The sequence below is a fragment of the Myotis davidii genome, unplaced genomic scaffold (genome assembly GCF_000327345.1).
Source record: "Myotis davidii unplaced genomic scaffold, ASM32734v1 scaffold104, whole genome shotgun sequence".
In the NCBI taxonomy this organism is placed as follows: Eukaryota; Metazoa; Chordata; class Mammalia; order Chiroptera; family Vespertilionidae; genus Myotis; species Myotis davidii.
Genome location: NW_006296625.1, coordinates 5,897,714 through 5,920,909, shown reverse-complemented (window position 1 = coordinate 5,920,909; position 23,196 = coordinate 5,897,714). Strand labels below are relative to the sequence as shown.

The window sequence follows — 23,196 nt, the reverse complement described above, 5'->3', positions numbered from 1 at the left end:
CCTTTAATACAGTTCATCATGTTGTGGTGACCCCCAACCATAAAATTATTTTCGTTGCTACTTCATAACTGTAATTTTGCTACTATTATGAATCATAATGTAAATATCTGATATACAGGATGTATTTTCATTGTTACAAATTGAATATAATTAAAGCATAGTGATTAATCACAAAAACAATATGTAATTATATATGTGTTTTCCGATGGTCTTAGACGACCCCTGTGAAAGGGTCGTTCAACTCTCAGAGGGGTCGCGACCCACAGGTTGAGAACCACTGTTCTAATGGGTTTTCAATTCCTTGCTCTCTCTCTTCTCCTTCTGGTACTTCTATGATATTCACATTGATATATCTGATATTGTTCCAGAAGCCCATAAACTATCCTCATTTTTTGAGATTCTGTTTTTGCTGTTCTGAATAGTTGTTTTCTACTATCTTATCTTCCAAATCACTGATTCAATCCTCTACTTCATCTAATCTACTGCTGATTCCCACTAATGTAGTCTTTTCAGTTACTGTATTTTTCATTTCTGACTGGTTCTTTTTTATGTTTCCTATCTCTTTGTTGAAGTTCTTTCTAAGCATCCTTAAAACCAGTGGTTGCTTTTTTTTCTGTATTTTTTTTTATTAGTTAAGGTATTATAAATGTGTCCTCATCCCCCCCATTAACCCCCAACCTCCCCCCCACACACACATACTCGTGCTCCCATCCCCCTGTTGTCCATGTCCATTGTAAAACCAGTGTTTTGAACTCTATCTGGTAGACTGCTTGTCTCCATTTTATTTAAATGGAATCTTTGTTTTCTTTTCTTTCATTTTTGGAACTTATTTCTTTGTCTCCTTGTGTTGACTGCCTCCCTATGTTTGTTTCTTTGCATTGAGTAGTTTCTATGTCTCCCAGTCTTGGTAGAGCGCCATTATGTAGTAGGTGTCCTGTGGGACCCAGTAGTGCAGGCTTCCTGGTCACCTGAGCCAGGTAATCCAGGTGTGTCCTTTCTGTGGTTTGGTGTGCTCTCCTGTCGTAGATGAGTCAACATATTTGTTGGATAAAATGATAAAACCGAGGTATGGACGTTAGTTAGTTAAGTAACTTACCCCTAATAATTCACTATGTAAGTAGCAGGAGTTGGGAATGGAATTCACGTCTCCTATCAAGCAGCCCATCAGCCACACACTTTATTTACGTTTAGGAGATGAGGAACTCTTGTGCCATAATATCATTCCAAATGAAAAATGCAATGCCTTTAGCTCCATATATTATTTCAGGCAACTTGTTTCAAGGTATTAGCAAGGAAACAGTTAAGGTTCAAAAATTAAACATTTCAGGAAACACACAATGCATTATGACCAGGAGCTCTAAAAACAGAAGGGTGGAAAATAAAGCCACACCCAGATATGGCCCTAGCTGGTTTGGCTTAATGGATAGAGGTTCAATCTGTGGACAAAAGGGTTCTGGGTTCAATTCTAGTCAAGGGCAGGCTCCTCCCCGGCCCAGGCCCTTGTCGGGGCTCGTGCAGGAGGCAACCAATCAATGTGTTTCTCTCACATCGATATTTCTCTCTGTCTTTTCCTCTCTCTAAAAATCAGTGGGAAAATATCCTCGGGTGAGGATTAAAAAAAAAAAAGAAACATGAAATTTAACATAGATTTGTTTGCTATGTTCAGAGGACAGAGGGGTGGTTAAAAAGTAAGTAGTAGGTGGAATTTCGGCAAACTACAGTTTTTCAAAGCTTTCAGATAAGACATGAGCACAAGTCCATGGCCATCGGCTAAGCAGTTAACCTCCATATCCGCACACCAATGCTCTCCAAACAGGAATCTCAATTATGAGTAGATAGGCACAGATCAACAACATCACTATAAAGGCAGTGCCTAGGATACAGATCTTTTTCCGCTAACAGAAAACATAAATGAAACAAAATGCACTCCCCTTTATTCCTTAAGGGATAGCTATAAGCATCATCAAATAATAACAAAAGTTACTTTGTGCCAAAGACACTGACATGTTTACAAATCCCAAGAGGAAAGGCCACACGTAATTTGAACAAGTTCTAAAATACACAAATTATAAGTTATAACTTGGCAATTTCAGTTCAAAATTATAGTGCAAGGGCAAGCAATGAGAAAAGGTTTATAACTGGGGCTATGCAGACAATGGAAAGACTAAAGCCACAGAAATACAGTGTGTACCCCAAAAATGAATACAAACTTTAACAGCTGATTCTATTACATTTTGAAAATGAAATGTATTTTGCCTGGCTGGTATGGCTCACTGGATTGAGTGTCGTCCCATGCACCAAGAGGTCACTAGTTCAATTCCCAGTCAGGGCACATGCCTGGCTTGTAGTCTGGATTCCCCAATAGGGGGAGTGCAGGAGGCAACCCATCGATGTTTCGCTCTCATTGATATTTCTAGCTCTGTCCCCCTCCCTTTCCTCTCTCTTAAAAAATAAACAAGTAAAAACATATTTTTTAAAAGAAAATGAAATGTATTTTAATAAACACTGCCTTTATAAGTGTGTGAACATTTTTTTGGATACTCTGTAGACCAAATGACATAACATACCCTTCTAAAAGTCACTCCCCTCTCTAAAATTTCCACTGTATTCCCTCTAGGTACCCGGCTCTTCTGGGAGGCTTTCAAAGCATTCACTCACTCATTCATTCGTTCATCTTAAAAATATTTGAGCACCATGCCTAAGATGTGTCAGGCACTCTGAGATCTCAGGAACCAGTTTGAGTTCATGGTCTATCTGGGCCATACCTAGCCAATCTTAACCCTTGACCCCTTCTATGCACCCTAAATCCAATCTGGTCACAGCCTCTATATTTCTCAAAGTATCAGTGGTAATGAACCAGATTGTTCTAATTCTTGTTGTTTTAATGTTCCAACTTGTCACACACTTATACTTTCAGAAATTGAATGTCCATATAAATGATATACCAAAGATATACAAAATAGAAGCCTAAAGTTTTCATTTATAATTTTAAAAAAACCACATTAAATTGCTCTGTAAACTTGCTATAAAAATGTTTGCAGAGGGAGTGGAGGTGCCTGGGGAGAGGTCAATGAGGGAAAAAAGAGACATATGTAATACTTTAAACAATAAAGAATTTTAAAAAATGTTTACCCTCAATTGCAGCCCTTGTATCAGTAACAAAGTTTGGTGCATGGATCACACTTTGAATAGCTATGCTTCAGGACTGACTGATGTAGAAACTGACTGGGTCTTTACAGAATGGTTTATTTCCACTACCGCCCCCCCAATATTGTTCACACTTCCTATCCAAGTTCTATTTATTCTTCACAGCTCAGACCCAAGCCCACACTGTGCTCAATTATGTCTATACAGTGGTTCTCAATTGGGAGTGATTTTGTCTCCCCTCGCATCCCCCACTACCACCACCAGGGGACATTCGTCAATGTCTAGAGACATTTCTGGCTGTCACAACTAGGGGATACTACGAGCATCTAGTAGGCAGGGGCCAAGGATGCTGCTAACTATCCCATGATATTCAGGAAAATGACCCACAAAAAAGAATTACCTAGCCCCAAAAGTTAAGAGTGGCAATGTGGGAAAACCCCAACTTACACCAACCACTTCCCTCCCAGATCGTCTCCTTCACCAAACTCATCTGTGCCTCTTTCCCCAACTTAACTGTAAATTCCTCTGGAGGATGAAGACCAAGAGTGCATCACACCTGCATCCCACAAGGGGCCCAGTAGGATAACTTCAGAGGAACTGCTCATCACATACATACCTGTCGGCTGATCTATCTCCTTTCCCACATGCTTGGTGGAATATAAATGCCTAGAACTAATTTCTCTATCAACATGTGTATGAAACTACCCTTGGTCACCATTACACACACACACACACACACACACACACACACACACACACACACACAAATTTGTATTACTTAGCAATGTGAAGCCGTAATAAAACATTAGCAAGATGTGGGTGGTTTGATTTTATAGTTTTTACTTTCCCTGTCAAGATTACATGTTTACTTCCTTAACGAAAAAAGTCAGCCAAGTGAAAAATATGTTTAGAATGCCACCATAAAAATTATATACGACTGTTCATACACATGCTTCCTGTTAATTAGAGGGTACTTTGCAGAAAAGCTGCTCTGGCAAAACTTGCTGTAATAGTCAAATCCTCTACAGTAAAGAGGAAATCCTGATGGGCATAGTATTTTCCACAGGCAAGAATACAGGACTTCAGCCAAAAGCTGTGCCTTCATCCACAGCCAGAGGTGCTGCTCTGTAACATAGCGGGTTCTGGAATATGTTATTCCCGTTTCTACATCAGTCCATCCTCAAATGTGTGAAAATGATCTTGTAAGATGATCTAGAAACTACTTCTATTTACATTTGAAAAATAATTGGGGTGACGTCAGGTTATTTTCACAACTACATTTTACAGGGGATCGTATAATTAGTTCATATTTCCATAGTGGGCACAAATGATACCTCTAAGAGAAAGTCTGGAGGCTCTTACCTGCATTCTATGGACCCGCTCCCTCTTGGGTTGGCCATATCATCAGCTTTCTCTGCCCTCCTTGGGCTATTTAGTAGGCCTTTACTGCTGAAATTCAACCATCCAACTTCAGCTGGACACAATTCTGTTTCAACCCTGCACAAACACCACTAGGAGCTTTTATAGCTTCCTCAAATCTCCATAGGAACTCACTCTTCCCACAGATGAGCCTAATTCCTAATAAGATAAAGTGTGTTGAAGAGTGCCTCCAAATTCTGGTGCCTGCATCTCAAATTTCTCTATATCTTCAGTCATATGAGTCTGCATTTCATATTGGCTCCAAAGAGTAAGCAGAGAAATTACTTAGGGAAATACTCTAAAAAGGAATTAATAGTGTATGCTAAAAATTAACAGTTAAAATAATAATTATTTTCCTGTTTATAAAAAACATGTTCAGTGTATGGTATTTGGAAAATACAGAATGATATAGAGAAGAAAACCAGCCCTCGCCGGTTTGGCTCAGTGGATAGAACATTGGCCCATGGACTGAAGGGTCCCAGTTCGCCTCCCCAGCCCAGGCCCTGGTTGGGGTGTGTGCAGGAGGCAACCAATCGATGTGTTTCTCTTACATCGATATTTCTCTCTGTCTTTCCCTCTCTCTTCCACTCTCTCTAAAAATCAATGGAAAAATATCCTCCAGAGAGAATTTTAAAAAAAAGAAAAAAAGAAAAATCAGACTCTTAAAGGTCAAGGAGCCTTTGTCCACTCAACAGGTTTTTACAAGACCTTGTGAGGACCTTTCCATGTGCTAGACACTGCCCTAAGAACTAGGGTAACACAGGCGACAGACAAGGCCTTTACATTGATGCAATGCATAATGTAATGGAGGGGTGTGTGTGTGTGTGTGTGTGTGTGTGGCGGGCAGGGGGGGCGGGGGTGGTGGAGACAGGGCTTGCCAACAAGTAACTTCCATATGAAACTACCAGTAACATGGACCCGGGCTGTCAAAAGCCGGCACTCTGTGGGGAAGGTGCACAGAGAGGGCTGCAGAGCTACAGCACTGTATACAAAAAGAACAAAAGTACAGCATCAGAAATATAAAGAGAAGGAATATAAATACACAGCTCATATGGTGAGGAGGAAAAAGAGTCTATATGGGAAGGCAGCGAGAAGGGGAAATGGCAGGCAAAAGAGGAGTTGAACATGGAGGCAATCAGGAGCAAGTATGTTATTTTTCTCCTGGAAGTGGAGATGGAGGTTTTCTGCGTAATTGAAGCTCACCCCTGTAGACAGAAACTTATTATTTTATTTTAAACTATTTTTACTTTAGGAATCTTTCTAAAATGTACCCCATGTTCCTGCATTGTTCAGCAGAGTACATCAAACCAAAATAAGCCAAACCTGATTTCATCTGTTCTGGATGAAGAATCACCGTTATGATCCATTTTTGTACTTTGACGTGGTGCATTCTCCGAGTCCACTTCTGTGTAAAAGCCTGCTGTTACTTTATACCAAACCGTGCTTTTGGAATTCTCCAGTCCTGCCTTCCGAAGGCAGCTGTCATGTCTCAGAGCTTCCTCTCATGGGGCCCACGACCACTGTGGCCTCTTCTATTTACAGTTTTCTGGGTGAGGCTGTGAAGGGCAGCGCTTGACCCTGCAGCATGGAGAACAGCCCCTCGCCTCTTAGTGGCCTGTCTGCTTCCTTCTAGGTCTCCAGCCTCATTTCACACAGGGGTTCTAGAATTCTGATATCTGGATAAGAGAAATAATACTCAAACAAAATGATCTCTGATAACACAGATTCTTCATGCCACTTATTTAAAAAGCAGTAAAAGGAATTGTGTCCCTCATGGCCTTTACATTTGCCGAAGCACACGTCTATCTGTGTGCCCTACTCCAGCCCTACTGTGATGTGGTCATGTACTCTTGACATAGCTTTATATTCTCTTTTTTTAAAATATATTTTATTGATTTTTTTTTTTTTTACAGAGAGGAAGGGAGAGGGATAGAGAGTTAGAAACATCGATGAGCGAGAAACATCAATCAGCTGCCTCCTGCACACCCCCCACCAGGGATATGCCCGCAGCCAAGGTACATGCCCGTGACCGGAATCGAACCTGGAACCCTTCAGTCTGCAGGCTGACGCTCTATCCACTGAGCCAAACCGGTTAGGGTGACATAGCTTTATATTCCTGACACAGCTTTATATTTTTGATATAGTAGAAGCTACAGAAACAGTATTTTTTTTCACTTGTTCAATAAATACTGTATGTGCCATGTTTTCTAATAGGAAACTTGGAGGAATAAAAAGATGGAATAGTCCCTGACCTCAGAGAACTTAGAGCTTACAGTTCAAACAATCTGGGTACAAAATACTTACATCCAAGGGCAGATTGTATTGAGGCCACAAGAGAGAAGTTCTCAGGCTGAGCCATGAAGGGCTCGGGAAGCAGGGTCCCCCCAGACTGGAGGGCGAGGGAGGAAGGGGGCGGTGTGGGTGCACTTCACTGGAAAATGTTATTGGCATCGGCTTCTAATAAAAGAGCGGACTCTGACATTGCTGGAGGGTGAGCAACGTCAAGGCAAAGAAAATGACATGAGAAAAGGCACGGAAGGCAGGGAGAAAAGAGCCCGGTGTATTTGCATAGCAGTCCAAAGAACAGTGAGAGAAAATGCTGCAAAGGGAGGTCAGAATCGGATCACAGAGGGCCCCAAATTTTAGACTAAATATTTGGCCTTGAAGCTGTCAGCTCTCAGGGACCAAGGAGGTTTTTCTGAGCTTTCTGAACCTAACACACAAATTTAATCTCTTAAAAGGATAAGGCTTCCCTCCCCACTTTAATGGAAAAGGAATTCAAAAGGTGAACTACTAATCATCTTGTTCCTGTTAAGTATCTCCTGAGCCAAGCTCACTAAAATATCACTGTGGAAGGAACGATAGAGCACCCATTTGTCTTCCTCTCCCACTACAGGAAACAGCCACGGAAAGGGAGTCATCGCCTCTAAAACAAAGGGCAGCATGGGCATGCAAATCAAACTCATGTCTGCCGGAAAAGAACGGGGGAATGACATCTGCTCCAGTTCACAAGCTAATACAAAATATTTTGGCACAAAATCTTAAAATCAGCCACCTTCCCAAATCAAGAGATGCTTTTTTTCTGTCTAGCTCTGAATATGACTTTCTTTGCCCTTATCCAAATAAACACACCTGGCCTTGAGATAACTTTAGCACCGTATTCCACCTGACTACTGTATTCCACCTGGCCACTGTATTCCACCTGGTTACTGTATTCCACCTAACTCTGTTGTTCTCTGCTTTCTGTGTTCATGTTCATCTCTCCCTGCCCCCCCCTCAACATAGTCAGATTATGAAGTAGCTGGGGGGAGAGGGGCAAAGGTAGAGTAAAGCTATTCATTCTGCATCTCGAACATGACTAAACAATGGACAATAGACGGCGCTCGTAAAAATATGAGAACTGATTAACTCAATTAATTTCCAAAATATATATCCTTAAAGACTGGATTCTGTCTTACTTATATTGGCTTATGTATGGAATAAAAGAAAATAAAAACCTCAGAGCTAGAAGAGCTCTTAAAAAAACAAAAACAAAAGCTAAACCACTAAAATGGCTATAATCTAAAAGACAGACAATAACAAGTATTGGTAAGGATGTAGATAATCTGGAACCTTCATAATTACTAGTGAAAATATAAATTAAAATTGCTTTGGAAAACAATTTGGCAGTTACTCACATAGTTAAATATAGAGTTACCATATGAACCACCAATTCTCCTCGGTATATACCCAAGCGAAATGAAAACATATGTTCACACCAAAACTTGTACATAACTATTCACAGAAGCATTATTTATAATGGCCCAAAAGTGGAAACGACCCAAATATCCATCGACTTATGAATGAATATGGTATATTCATACAACGGAATACTATTCAGCCATATAAGGAAATGAAGTGCTGATACATTCTACATGCATGAACTTAGACACATTATGCTAAGTGAAAAAAGCCAGACTCAAAGGGCACATATTGTATGATTCTATTTAAATGAAATGTCCAGAATATGCAAATATATAGAGACAGAAAGTAGTTGCCAGGGGCTGGAGACAGAAAGGAATGGAGAGTGACAGCTAATGGGCTTGGGCTTGGGGTTTCTTTTCGGGGTGATGAAAGATTCTGGAATTAGATTGTGGTGATGGATGCACAACACAGTGAATCTAAAAGCCACTGAATATACAATTGAAAAGGGTGAATTTCATGGTATATGACATATGTCAACCAGACAACAAAAACAACATGAAGAAAAACCTGAAGCCCAGAGAAAGTTTCTTGTCCAAAGACATAAAGCTAATTAAATGGCATCACCAGAACCAGACGCCAAGTCTTCCAACTCCCAATGCAGTACTTTAGGCTCACAGTGTGCTGCTCTAGAACAGCCGTTCTCAACCTATGGGTCACGACCCCTTTGGGAGTCGAACGACCCTTTCACAGGGGTCGCCTAAGACCATCGGAAAACACATATATAATTACATATTGTTTTTGTGATTAATCACTATGCTTTAATTATGTTCAATTTGTAACAATGAAATTGGGGGTCACCATAACACAAGGAACTGTATTAAAGGGTCGTGACATTAGGAAGGTTGAGAACCACTGCTCTAGAAGTATCAGGACAAGCAGTGTGAATTTGAACTAGTCATTTAACGGCTCACACCTCATCATAAGATGAATTAAATGACCTATCTCTTCAGTCTCCTCTAGTTCTGAGGCCATCCGAGTCTCATCATATTGTGCATACTTTCTCTCTACTACCATAGATCAGAGCAGGGGTTCTCAACCAGGGCTGATTTTGTTCCCCAGGGGACATCTGAGAATATCTGGAGAAGTTTTGGGTTGTTTGGGGAGCAGGGGTACTACTAGCAACCAGCAGGTAGAGACCGGCATGCTGTTCTATGACTACAACGCACAGGACAACCTCCGCGACAAAGAATTGTCAATAGTGACCACGGTGATAAACTGTGGTTTGGGGTGTGATCAGCTTCTCCTCCAAGCTTTTCAAGGAAGTTCTGCCCTAGAGTATAATGACCTCAAACAGCAATTCTGAGGTGACAGAGTGGCTGGGAGGCTAGCACCAAGCACACATAGGAAATAGAGACACTTTGTGCCCCCCATAATAATAAACTTCCACAGAGAGTGGAATACATATTCAAATGCCCGAAGCAGTCAGGCAGTTAACATTGAAGGAATGAAGCCAACAAACACCTAATAATCATTTAGGACAATTATTTCCTTCCTTCCAAAAAAAAAAAAAACACAACTTTCACTGGCTCCCATTTTTCATGAAATATACGTAACCCTCTCAATATAATCTTGTGTTTTCTCACTTTTGATAAGACATAAATGCCAAGAAATACGTTCTATTATAAGAAAAAAATTCACAAGCCCTGTAACAAATGGCTCAAAATAGGGAAGCTGGTGGGAATGGCGGAGAACTGTGGACACCCCAAGGGTACATGCTTGGATGAAAGGGTCACCACTAATTAGCTCCAACAGATCCCTTCCCTGATCAAGGGAGGCACTGGGGTTAAGAGATCTTTGGATAATTAAAAAGAATAGGGAATATTGTGTTATGTTGTGTGTGTGTGTGTGTGTGTGTGTGTGAGAGAGAGAGAGAGAGAGAGAGAGAGAGAGAGAGAATGAAACTCCTAGTAAAAATCTTGGCTAAAAAAAAAAAAAAATTAAAACACAGTATTAAGTTAAAAACAAAGGGGTTTCAGCCAGGAACCTTCACTAACCCTAATAAACAATGTCAGTTTCATATCTTCTAAATGCATTTCAATAAAACTCAGGTCCCACTGTCTGATTACAAGGACTTTTTTTCTTTAATTAAATCTTTTCTCTTTTTTTTGGTTAATCCTCACTTGTGGATATTTTTTCCATTGAATTTTAGAGAGAGTGGAAGGGAGGGAGGAAGGGGAAGAGAGAGAAAAACATCAATGTGTGAGAGATACATCGATTGGTTGCCTCCTGCAAGCCCCTGGGACTGGGAATTGAACCTGCAATCCTTCAGGGACATGGCCATTTGGAAATAGGATGGCATGGGTCTGAGTGTCTGGGCCTTCTGGAACCTATGACAAGGCAGGTTATTTAAAGTTTCTGAACTTCAGCAGTTTTCTATGACAGAGAGAGAGAGAGAGAGAGAGAGAGAAAGAGAGAGAGCGAGAGAGTGAGAGAGCGAGAGAGCAAGCATGCAAGGGAGGATATTGAATATGAATGGCTACCAGGTCAAATTACTTTGAGAAATAAAAATAACAAACAAAAAAGCCCTGAGTACTTCCTATGCATGGTGTAAATGGTAGTTGTTATGAGAGCCGATGCTCTAACCACTAAGCACCACCGACCAGGGCTCTTTAATTAAATATTTTTTTATTTTATTTTTTTATTGATTCTTAGAAAGGGAGAGGGAGAGATAGAAACATCAGTTGGCTGCCTCCTGCATACTCCCCACCAAGGATAGAGCCCACACCCAGGCATTTGCCATGACCAGGAATCGAACCAGCAACCTCTTGGTGCATGAATCCACACTGAACCAGTGAGCCACACCAGCAGGGCTAATTAAATCTTAATAGCTCATTTAAAATTGAGAATTCACAAAAGACAAGAGAATTATTGCTGGCTTAAATTTAAATGAAATTCATGGTATTATTAATGGCTGGCATTTTAATAAACTCTAACAACTTTACAAATTGTAAAGGATGCTGAGATCCAGAGAAATTAAAAGACTTACTAAGCTACCTGCTGGTTAGGGTACCAGTTATAATTTGTACCCAGGTCTTTGTGCTCCTAAAATCCACATTCTTTCCACTTATTACCTTGTTTGTACCATAAAAATTTCTTCTATTTACTAAGTTTATGAGGCTCTCTCTGTAAATTACATGTAAAGAAGCTGATCTCTGTGATGTGTATGAACAGTGGCTTTGCGTACCTACTCCTGCCTTCCTGTGGGTGTTCATTACATTATTCCTTTTACACACAGCAGCTGCCTGCACTCCCACAGGCCCTCCTTACCTACCCTTCAACCAGGGATAGCCCTAACTCTGGCCTCCCACTTTCTACTCGTTCTTGTACTGAACTCCCACAGTAAGCTGCAATATACTGATAAACTTTATCTACAGGGTAGAAAACGAACTCATCAGCCCATGGAGAACATGTCACCCAGGAGCACAGGATCCAAGATGAATAGAATGAGGGCACACACTCCCACCACTGCAGTTTGTCCCAAGAGATTAAATATCTCTGCCCCTGACCCCATCCCTGGGTTCTAGCCACAAGGCTAACCTTCCCTTCTCCCATATCACCCTATTACACGCCCATCCCTTCCTCTATTCCCCCCAGTTCAACTCATCAAGTTGGTTCTACTCAACTTTATCACACAAAAGCAAGAGAATCATATTGGAAGCAAATCTGGATCAGGACATCCAACAAAATATTCCACAGTCGCTTCAGAGCACTGCTTATTCTAATTTCTCTTTAATCTCCGATTCCTTCCTCAGGGACATGGCCATTTGGAAATAGGATGGCATGGGTCTGAGTGTCTGGGCCTTCTGGAACCTATGACAAGGCAGGTTATTTAAAGTTTCTGAACTTCAGCAGTTTTCTATGAGAGAGAGAGAGAGAGAGAGAGAGAGAGAGAGAGAGAGAATATGAATGGCTACCATGCCAAATTACTTTTAAGAAATAAAAATACCAAACAAAAGAGCCCTGAGTACTTCCTGTGCATGGTGTGAATGGCAGTTGTTATGATGAGGATGATGATCACACATTTGCTTTCCATTTCAACCCATATTCTTTATAGCCATGACCAGTCTCTGCAGAGCGAAGCCACTGCTTTCTCATGCCAGGGGACAGTGTGCCTAGAATAACTGCTCAACAGCTGAGTGGGAACCCCTGGAACTCTTCCAGAGGGGTCCTGTCCCTCCCCTTTCTTTAGCTTGAGCTTGAGCTCACACTGTTATCCTAGCCAGCTTTCTGGGTCAGCACGACCCAGGTTCTCACTGGTCTCTGCTTGTAGGCCCTTCTGGTGGGCAATGTGGGGTAGTGAAAAAAGTACTGAACACAAAATCAGAAGACAGGCATTCAAATATGGATTCACTGAGCTGAATGATCCTAGGCATGTTAGCTACTTAATCACTCTGTACCTCAGTATTCTCATCTGTAAAACAGGTATAATAAACTTCACTTTATAGGGTCATTATAAGTTTAAGTAACCTGCAGGGAAAGTCCTATCACATTGCTGGGCACAGGTAAACACTCATTGTTCACCTGAACCTCGCCTTTCGGTGCCCCAAGGCTCTGCATGGGAGAGTCACATTCTAGAGTCCACCTATTGCAGTGTCTTTCTCCCTTTCCTGTCTCCACCACCTTTTCCCACGAAGCCACCTTTACCTCTTACCACCATCCACCTGCCCATCTGCCAGCTCTGATAGCACCCCACCTACATGTCACAAGCATCAAGATTCAGCGTTCAGTTTCACAGTCAAGGTAATCACCGTCCTTCCTGCGAAGTTTCACTCATCTTCATTAAACACAGAAATCCTGGCCCTTCTCTACCATCCTTACCCCAAAATTTGGGGTGAGGTGTTTGGAGAGGATGTTACCCATCAATTCAATTTGGTGTCTCATATTTTTCTCAGACTCCACATAGTTTACATTCAGTTACACAAGTCTGAAAGCTAGAGTTCAACTACACAGAGTCTAAGACAATGGCTGGCACAGCCCGGGTCCTCACTCCTCTGGTGCCGGAGAAGACAGCAACAGTCAATCACACCACTTGTTTCCCAGACAAGGCTCCAAAACCCCTCTCCCAGCTCTCCAGGCAGCCACCATCCATCAGCCAGAGCTGTCATTGGGTTGAAATCGACTTGCCAAGTTTGGAAAGCTTTAAATCAAGCCAGAAGTCTAAAATCAGGTCCTATGTACAGCAGAGAATGGCATCCATTTGCATAGTAGTGAGTACTTTGTAGGCAGTGAATACATATGGTTTAGTGACTCATGCACAACATGCTATTTACCTATATGCATGTTCAAAAATTACAGAACTCTAATAAAGTGGTTTGTGTGGGGAATGACCTCAAATTGTAATGTTTATTTATTCAAATTTCAGTTGAAAACTTTTTATATTTAAATTTATAAAACTCTCCAAAAACTATACCAGCATGCACACTCAGCTTAGTAAGTTCTATGTACTGTACACAATATTTTGATAATTAAAGATCTTACATGATCCAAAGTTATAATTGTTATTTTTATTCCTGCTATTACTACTATTGCTGATGATATAATAGAAATAATAGATCACATACACTAAGTACTTGGGCACTCTCTTAAATACCTTATGTGGAATACTTCATTCATTCAAAGCTCATGGCAATCCTACACAGAAGGTACCACACCTATTCCAGTTTTACAAATGAAGAAGCTGAGGTTACTTGCCTAATGCCATATCCCTCATCAATGGCAGAGCTAAGATTTGAGCTCAGTCCCTGCCTTACCCACGAGGGAACCCTGCCCTCCAATGATAAAAAGTCCATAGATGGGGCAGAAGTAGGCACGTGGGTTGAATATAAACTGACTGCAGATTAAATAACAGCAGATATTCATCCAAACACCTACTTTGGCTAGGAAGTAGTTTATTATGAAAGGACAGAGCAACCCTGGCCAATGTGGCTTAGCAGTTGGAATTTCGGCCCATACAAGTAAGGGTCACAGGTTCAGTTCTGGTCTAGGGCATGTACTTAAGGTTGCAGGATAGATCCCCACCCTGGTTAGGGCTCATGCGGGAGGCAACCAATTGATGTGTCACTCTCACATCGATGTTTCTCTCTCCCAGCCTTTCTCTGCCTTTCTTCCACTCTCTCTAAAAAGCAATGGAAAAAAATATCCTCAGATGAGGATTTAAAAAAAAATTATAAAAGGGCAGTGCAACCCAAAACTCCTATCAATGAGGGATCCAGGTTTAGAGAAATGGCCAATTCCCATGCAAAGGAACTGTCCTAATGACTATAGTTACCAAAGCAGAAAACCAGTCAACTTCAATCCATACGGGAATGTCATGAATGAAGAACACTACACTCCCACTCTTTATGCAAGCCACAGAAGGAAAACCAATTACTCAAAAGTAATTGAGTTACTGTGTTTGTTGTTACTTTGGGGTTTTTGCTTTGCTTTGTTTTGACTATAATAGTGGTTTGGTGTACATCAATAGCTGCTTACTTTAATTCTATCTGCATTTACGAAATATCTCAACTGACTTGTCAAGCAAGTCACCTAATTGGGTCTCTCTTAACACTCAATCCTCCACTCCCAAAGCCACTAGATTGAAGACGTCAAAAAGCCATTTCCTGATCTGGGCCATTACCAGTATGAAATGGAAAACGCATCCTGAAATACTTAGAACCCTCTGCCCTTAGTCCCAGCCAGCGTTCCATTTCCGGCTCCTGGAGCTCTGCAGCAATATTGGCAGAGAGCCCACAGAGGTCCCACAGCAAGGCAGACACTCCCTGATGTGCAAACACCCTGCTTTTCCACTTGCTGGGGTCAGTTCCAGGAAACCCTCTTTGGGGTTCTGCCAGATACTGAGCCAGCCTGAAGGATTCAGGTCCCTTCAGGAATAAATAAGCTGCCAATGGCAACCGAGGGAACCAGATCCAGGGGGCCAACCATATTGTTCTGGAGTTTCCCAAGGGCTGCACCAGCCTAAAAGTACCTGGGTCTGTAGGCAGAGTCAGTCTGCCAGCATCTAGTCCAGCTTTCGATCTTACAGCAAAGCTGTCATGAGTCCAAAAGGGAAACCTCCAATTAAGTGCTTTTCCTAGGTTGATTTCTTTTCTAGAGTGTAGAGAAGAAACAATCCAACATAAAAGAAATAACAACACTAACTTTAAATTACCACAGTCCAGTTCCGAAGTAATTAGCCAGTAATTAGCAGATAAATGCAGATAAGCCCAGGAAGAAGACAGAAGGGAAATTGCACCGCCTTAAACTAGACTGGCCAGTTGTATGCGGCTGGTACAGGCTACCAATCTCCCACTCTTCTTCCCCACCCCACTTCTCCCCGCCACCCCAACCACCCCCCAAAACTAGGCAATAGTACATACTTATCACTACTGGGCTAAAAACCCACTCAACAGCAAGGTTCAAGGACATGTTTCTAAGCTGCATCTATAAAGAGGACCCCAAAAGAAAATTGTACATAATCAGAAGTGAAAAATTTCCCCCAAATATTAATAAGCATTTGCCATTTCACAGAAAAATATTCACTAAGTTTCTAATTTGGGAAGCTAAGGTCCTTTTTTGCATAATGAATAAGTAGCATAACAAAATTTAATCAGAAAAATAGTGAATACAGGAATGCACTTTAATTCAGAAAAACTGAACTTCTATTAACTCTACATCTACAATCACGCAGACTAGAGTGATTCCTGATGAAAAATTGCTGAAATCTAAAAAGGTCTTTGAGTTTAGAGTTCATAGAGTAACTTTAAAAAATGGACATTTAACAGCTTAACTAATAACTTTCTATTATATTTTTAAAATTTGCATTCCAAAATAAAGTATTTTAAACTTTTATATATAATGAACAGTACATCATGCTAATTTTTATTTTTAAAACGGAAATATTCACTAAGACTAGACTTTTTCTAATCCGTTGCACAATTCTAACTTTGCTGGGGAAAAAACAAAACAAAACACCCACACAATTTATTTCTGAACTTTTTATAAACTAAACATTAAAAAATCTAAAGAAATATTTTTTGGAGTTAGTATCTTACACTGCTTTCTACTGCATTGTTGAGGTTTTTTCCCCCGTTATCCATTTGTACACCATAAGCATCTATAGATGCAAGTGGTGGGCCTTTTTAAATTAAATTAAAAATATTGTGGCTGTTAACTGCTGTTTTCCTTTTCTATTTTTGATTAAAAAAATTTGAAAAACAGAAAAAAAGACTCAAGTAATCTTTTCACATTTCTGAAATGTGGAAACCACCTTATACTTCATATTATAAATATTTGCCAAAATTTCATTTTCTCAGATAGAAATGTTTATTGCAAGTATCCTAAAACAAATGGGGAAAAAGCCCCTAATTTCATAAAGGAGTCCATGACCTTGATTATATTTATATTTACAAGTTTGAAATCTTATTATAGAATGAAAAATATCACATTGGGGGAATATTAAAATAAACTAAAATGACTGAGGTGAGGTATTCACTTGGAATATTAAGAAATCTCCCTTCCCAACAACAGACGTTATACATTGACTACAATTCCATATAATTATATACCCAAAAGCTGCCTTTAAGATTCAAGAAATCCGCTCAAAAATTTTTCCAATTAAAGGGGGGAAATTCCACCAATTGGTCTTTCTATTTCAACCCTCATATTACATGCTGTTATGGGTCTGATTGTGTCCCCAAACGATGTTGAAGTCCAAGCCGTGATGAATGTGGCTTTATTGGAAATGGCGTCTTTGCAGATACCAAGTTAAGATGAGGTCTTTAGAGAGTAGGCTCTAATTATATGACTGTGTCCTTATAAAAAGGGGAAATTTAGACACAGAGACAGGCAGGCACTCAAGTACACCATGTGAACATGAAAGCAGATACCATGGCGATATATCTACGTGCTGAGGAAACCCAAAGTTTGCCAGCAAACCATCAAAAGGTAGGAACAAGAGTCTCTCTTCCAGCTCTCAGGAAGAGGCAACCCTGCGGGCACTGGGCCCTTGACTTTCAACTTCCAGAACCGAGAGACAAGTTCCTGTTGTTTAAGCCCCCCCACCCCCACCCAACCCTGTTTTTGGTATTTTGTTAATTTACAAAGGAAACTAAAGTAGCCAGCCCTAAGAAACTAATACACATGCTTTTCCAGCCTGACCTTCTCTTACAATCCCATCCTTTTCCTTGAGTCTCAACATATTTCTGCTTCTGATCATTTCGTGTTTGCGCCCATCTAGTCTGGAACTTGACTTCACACCTTCCCCTGCTAATGCCCTTCGGCACTGTTTCTCCTTGGGTGCCACTGATATTTTGTCTGGGGCGGATCTTATGGGGGACTGTCCATCATACTGCAGGATATCCAGTATTCCTAGTACTTTCATTTGCCCTGGGCACCACAGTGTCCACACAGAGAACTTCTGCTCTAGAACCTTTGCAGCCACCTGCCCACCAGAGTTTGACTCAGGGCCCCACCTTCTGCTGTATATGATCGTATCAGGTCAGTTAATTTTCAGTTTCTTCAACTGTACAATGGGAATAAATAACTACCTTGCCGTATGACTCTGAAGATCAATGAGTTAAAGATGCTAATGAGCCCAGGCTTACCCTTACAAACTCCTTCCAGCCTTAGAATCACCTTGGAATTAATGCCCAATTGTTCTACAGTCACATCCTGACTTTAACTGCCTTGGAACTCCTTTCAATGGCTTCCTCACAAGAATGACGCTTCACTGAATACTTTCTGTGGAGATGCCTTACTGATCACTGATGTTTAAAATAGTTACAAGTCATGCAAAGCATTTCAGTATGCTTTCCACGGTTGCAAAGAGCAAGACAACTCTGAGTATAGTTTCTATGTGTTCTCCCACCATTCTCACCTCTCCTTGGAAACATAGATGCAGCCCCGGGCAAAGCTCCATGTTTTCCGACATTGCTTTCAATTTCTCTGTAACTTTTGCTCTCGGTAAAGGTTCCTCTCCAACACCCACGGACATACTGTAGTCTAGCGCATTTCACCCTGCCTATGGAAACATCTCCCAAGGCGGTGAATCCCTCTTTCTCCTTGATTAAATGGTTTGCATCCCAAGTCAGCATTGATTTGTGCCACTCAGGCACAGTTTAAACCTGTTCTCCTGACCCTCACATACATATTTACCACCTACCACCTAACACAGAGCCTGGTGTTTAGTAGGTTTTCAGTGATTGATGAATGCAAGACTCAATCCATGCATGCATGGATGCATCGCTGACTGAACATACGTATGAATATATTCAGGAGTCAGGAGACCTGGCTTCCGTTTACTGTTTAGCTCTGCCTTAACTGACATAAATGATCTCAGGGCAAGCCGCTAAATCTCTATGTCCAAATGTCCATCTTTGTGAAATTACGTGGGTGGCCTTCACTAAAAATCTCACTGAGCCCATGAACCTTTTTCCTTAGAAAGAAAGGGAGAGGGAGAGGAAGAGAAACACCAAAATAAGAGGCTGCCTTCTGTATGCCCCCTACCAGGAATGAACCTGAAACTCAGGCATGTGCCATACTCTGATGATAGGGAATCACACCCACAATCTTTTGGTACAGGGGACGACATGCTCACTCAATTGAGCCACACTGACCAGAGCGAGCCCATGAACTTTACGGAGGATTACAAGACTTTATTTCTTTTTTGAGAAATTTTAGTCAACGCAAGGGGGACAGGGGTGTTTTTCTGAAATCACATACCAGGGGTCCCTCCCTGTCACAGAGTACCTCATTCCCTGGTGACAAAAGGCTCCAGAGAGCATGCAAGCTGCAGATACTGAAGACATCTCTGAGACATAGTACTATGGAGTTTTTGGAGTTAGTATCTTGGAGTTTGTGTGTTATTATGGGCTTCTTTCAAGAACTTAGAATCTATTGTCTATTGTCTCCTCAAAAGGGGTCCAAGGGGACCTTGCTGACTGCTGTCGCTTACCCAAAGCTCCTCCCTCTCCAGTCTGAACAAGGTGGGCTTATGCGCTGTCTCCCAGGCTCCAAATCTAACTCAATCCCTCTCCCTGCCATCTGCCTAAGGCTCCCACATGCATATTTCATGATTTCTGGCACATTTCCCCCTTATCTGACATCCTGCAATGCATCCCTCTGCTGCCTATATTATTTCTATCTCTGGTAAGAATGTTCCTGAAAGAGGCATGTGTCCTTGGGCTGTACTTTATTATGGACGGTTTTATCTTTCCTATCTTATCTTCCCACCTGGTCCCCACATGAATTCCTTGAGGACAGAGACCACACCCCTATTCTCCTCTAGTTCCCCACAAGACCAAAGACGGAGCTATGCAAGCAGCAAACACTTAGAAAATACTTATTGAATGAATGAAATGAATGAATGAAATAATTAACTGATTTCAATGCTTTTAAATTAGAAATTCATATTAATATATTTCCTGCATAAAGTTACTAAGACCTCCCCTTTTACGTATACAACCAAGATAATATATAGTATTTTCCTAGGACTGAAGTAAAATGTCCTTCACTACAATATGAATGACAGCAACCTTATCAGCTGCACAAGAAATCTGGTTTTTCAGGTGTCCATACCATAATATTGTGTCATCATTTTTATTTCCTAGTAAAAGCACATCTTACCTGGAGCCGGGGAGGATAAAAGGGCTATGACTCTTTTGCATTAATTACTCCAACTACCACTGTTATGTGTTGTAAGCCAGAGAGTTCAGGGAAATCAGAATACGTACGATGAGCATTTACTCTAAATAGAAAGTTTGAATCTACTGTTGATTGGGGCAGAGCATTTTTTTAGAAATTCCTGGGACTTACTTAGCTAAGTCTAATTCTAGTCACATTCTTCCTTTGAGGTTTAATAAACTTCAGCTAAAATCAAACTGTCTTGGGAATCAAATTATCTGTTCTTCCATGCACTTGCTGCTCACTGTTGGTAATAAAACATCGCCAATGGTCAACACACCACTCCTGGGGGGAAAACATTACAGCGATGCCTTCAAAGCTTAATATAGCTCAATGCCATAAGCCCCATTCGCCTCCCCAACCGAACTAACTGATTTCAATGCTTTTAAATTAGAAATTCATATTAATATATTTCCTGCATAAAGTTGTTTAAACAATTTCATTATCTCTTGGAAATCACCATTCTTGTATATAAGCATAAAGTTATCATTGCCAAAACCATCAATCCTATATAATAAAACCCTAATATGTAAATCAACTGAATAGCAGAACGACCAGTAGCTATGACATGCACTGACCACCAGTGGGCAGATGCTCAGTGCAGGAGTTGCCTCCTGGTGGTCAGTGTGCTCCCATTTGGGGAGCGCTACTCAGCCAGAAGCCAGGCAGCAGTGGTGGCAGCAGCCTCTCCCACCTCCGCTGTAGGTGGACAGTAAGGAACGAGGGGTCCTGGCTGCAGGAATCCTGGACTGTGAGAGGGATATCTGACTGCTGACTTAGGCATGATCCCCGGGGGGGATTGGGCCTAAGCCGGCAGGCGGACATCCCCAGAGGGATCCCAGACTGTGAGAGGGCGCAGGCCAGGCTGAGGGCTCCTCCCCGCTCCAGTGCACAAATGTTATGCACCAGGCCTCTAGTATCATATAATTACAGAAAAACTGTGTATTGATATAGGAGATATTAGAGTTGGAGAGACTTGATGACTGAGGATTAACTGAGACTTGAAAAGATGGGGTCCATCAAGTGGATAATTAATGTTTATGGGCTGTACACATGTGATAACAGAGCATGTCTTCCAGCTCAAATCAAATCGTGTCAAGACACATACTACCAGGTGGGTGGTGAGAGGACCTGAGACATCACAGTAAAGGGAAAATAAATTCACTTTGAGGCTAATATATATATTGCTAAAGTAAAAGAAGCTGTTACTAGGGTTTATCCACATTTACCCAACTGATGAAGTCAAAGCATTATAAAGCTAGAGTGTAATTCTGAGCTATTCATCACACAATTCTTCATTCTATAGAAGGCTAACTCAGGCAGAGATGGAACACCTTATCCAAGCTTATACTACTAGTCAGAGACTGCATTAAATCTTAGGTCTCTTGCCCTGGCCAGGTTAGCTGAGTTGGTTGGAGCATCATCCCGTACACCAAAAGGTGCAGGTTCGATTACTGATCAGAGCACATACCTAGGTTGTGATTGTATGGGAGGCAACCCATCCATATTTCTCTCTCCCTCACCCCACTCCCTCTCTCTAAAATCAGTAAGTATGTCTTCGAGTGAGAATTAAAAAACAAAACAAAACACATGGTTCTCTCAAGTCTAGCTTCATGAGCAAAGCACAGAACATTAAATTTTAAAATAAAAAAGGCATGCCGAAACCGGTTTGGCTCAGTGGATAGAGCGTCGGCCTGCGGACTGAGAGGTCCCAGGTTCAATTCCGGTCGGGGGCATGTGCCTGGGTTGCGGGCACATCCCCAGTGGGAGATGTGCAGGAGGCAGCTGATCGATGTTTCTCTCTCATCGATGTTTCTAACTCTCTATCTCTCTCCCTTCCTCTCAGTAAAAAATCAATAAAATATATTTTAAAAATAAAAATAAATTAAAAAGGCACATAGCAGGCAGGAAATAAATATTTGTTAATGGAATTGATACGAGGTTCCAGAACTATCTTGACAAACTGTCTACTGACAGGATAAGCCAAGTAATTGCCTCAAGTCCTGCCTTTGACTTGTTCAATATAGCCTAGACCTCTTAATACTATTAAAGCATCCCTGGTGCAATAAAAAAAAATACTGTTGGAACAATTATTGAAGCATGCAAATTGGTGGCGAAACCAAAGGCTTTGTATCATTCTTATGAAGGAGTGCATTTGAAAAAAAAAATGTATCCACACACCAGTATGGGTTTCCAAACACATGCAGTGTAGTTTCAGTGGAAAAGTCTATAAAAGGCAGGTATGACTAAGCAGCCACAAATAATTAGAAACCCCAAAACTATCAGGAGTCTGGGGACCAGAGCATGCCTGCATTTAAAGATAAGTTGGCATTTCCCATCTATTGTTCCTACAGCAAAAGGGAGTTCTTTTTATACTACAGTGTTGATTTCCTCTTAATAAAATGCCTCGGTTGCTTATAAGGATTTGCAAACAATATTCTATTCCGTCCTCCATCCCACCTGCTTCAGAAACAAATTTTGGGTTGAATTGCTGGGAAGTTAACTGGCCAGATCAAAGTTTGAGCAATCAATACTACATTTTTTCATGTATTTATATATGTATTATATATCTCACCAAAAAGCCTCTTAAATCTGTAGTTTAATATTAGCTATGAAAACCAAGTCTTAATCATGTAAAACATATCGCCACCTGTCTCACTCAGGGGGCTATCAAGTATACTACTGAATTTCCCTTAAAATCTGACATCTGGCTATTTCACTTCTCTTCCTAAAATAAAATGTTTCAATAAAATATTCAAGAATATCGACCAAACGAAATAGCTTACGGTAACTAAAGAGACCACCACTTATATATCCCCCAGATGAAACTGACGACAGCATTACGGGGGGAAGAATCCAAACACACATTTACATAAAGCTGCAAAAATATTTACAGTACAAAAATTCCTAGCACAACAGGAAAAACCTGGTTTACCATTCTCTTTGCGCAGGTATAAAACTAAAGAAATGGACTTGGTAGGGAAGGGTAGGTGGAGAGCAATTCCCTCTTAAACTTGTTTCATTCATGAGCTAGGCTAGCAAACTAAACAGCCGAGAAAGCTCCCGTACAAAACTTAACCAGGCTGAAAGTGCAAAATCGGGAGCAATTAACACCAAAGGAAGTAGGACCCCGGGGTCCCCCACTCTACCTTTGCTCCCGCCCTTTTCATTGTCCAAGTGCGAGTGGATCCTGGCGGGGGGGCCGGCTGGCGCGGCCGGACGTGCTGC

The 23,196-nt window shown here is 41.2% G+C and overlaps 1 protein-coding gene across 1 annotated transcript in view; it reads right to left on the bottom strand.

The window, feature by feature from the left end:
* SH3BGRL2 (SH3 domain binding glutamate rich protein like 2) overlaps positions 1–23,196 on the bottom strand; it is a 63,380-nt gene that overhangs the window by 39,852 nt on the left and 332 nt on the right. The gene's annotated exons all lie outside the window — the stretch shown is intronic.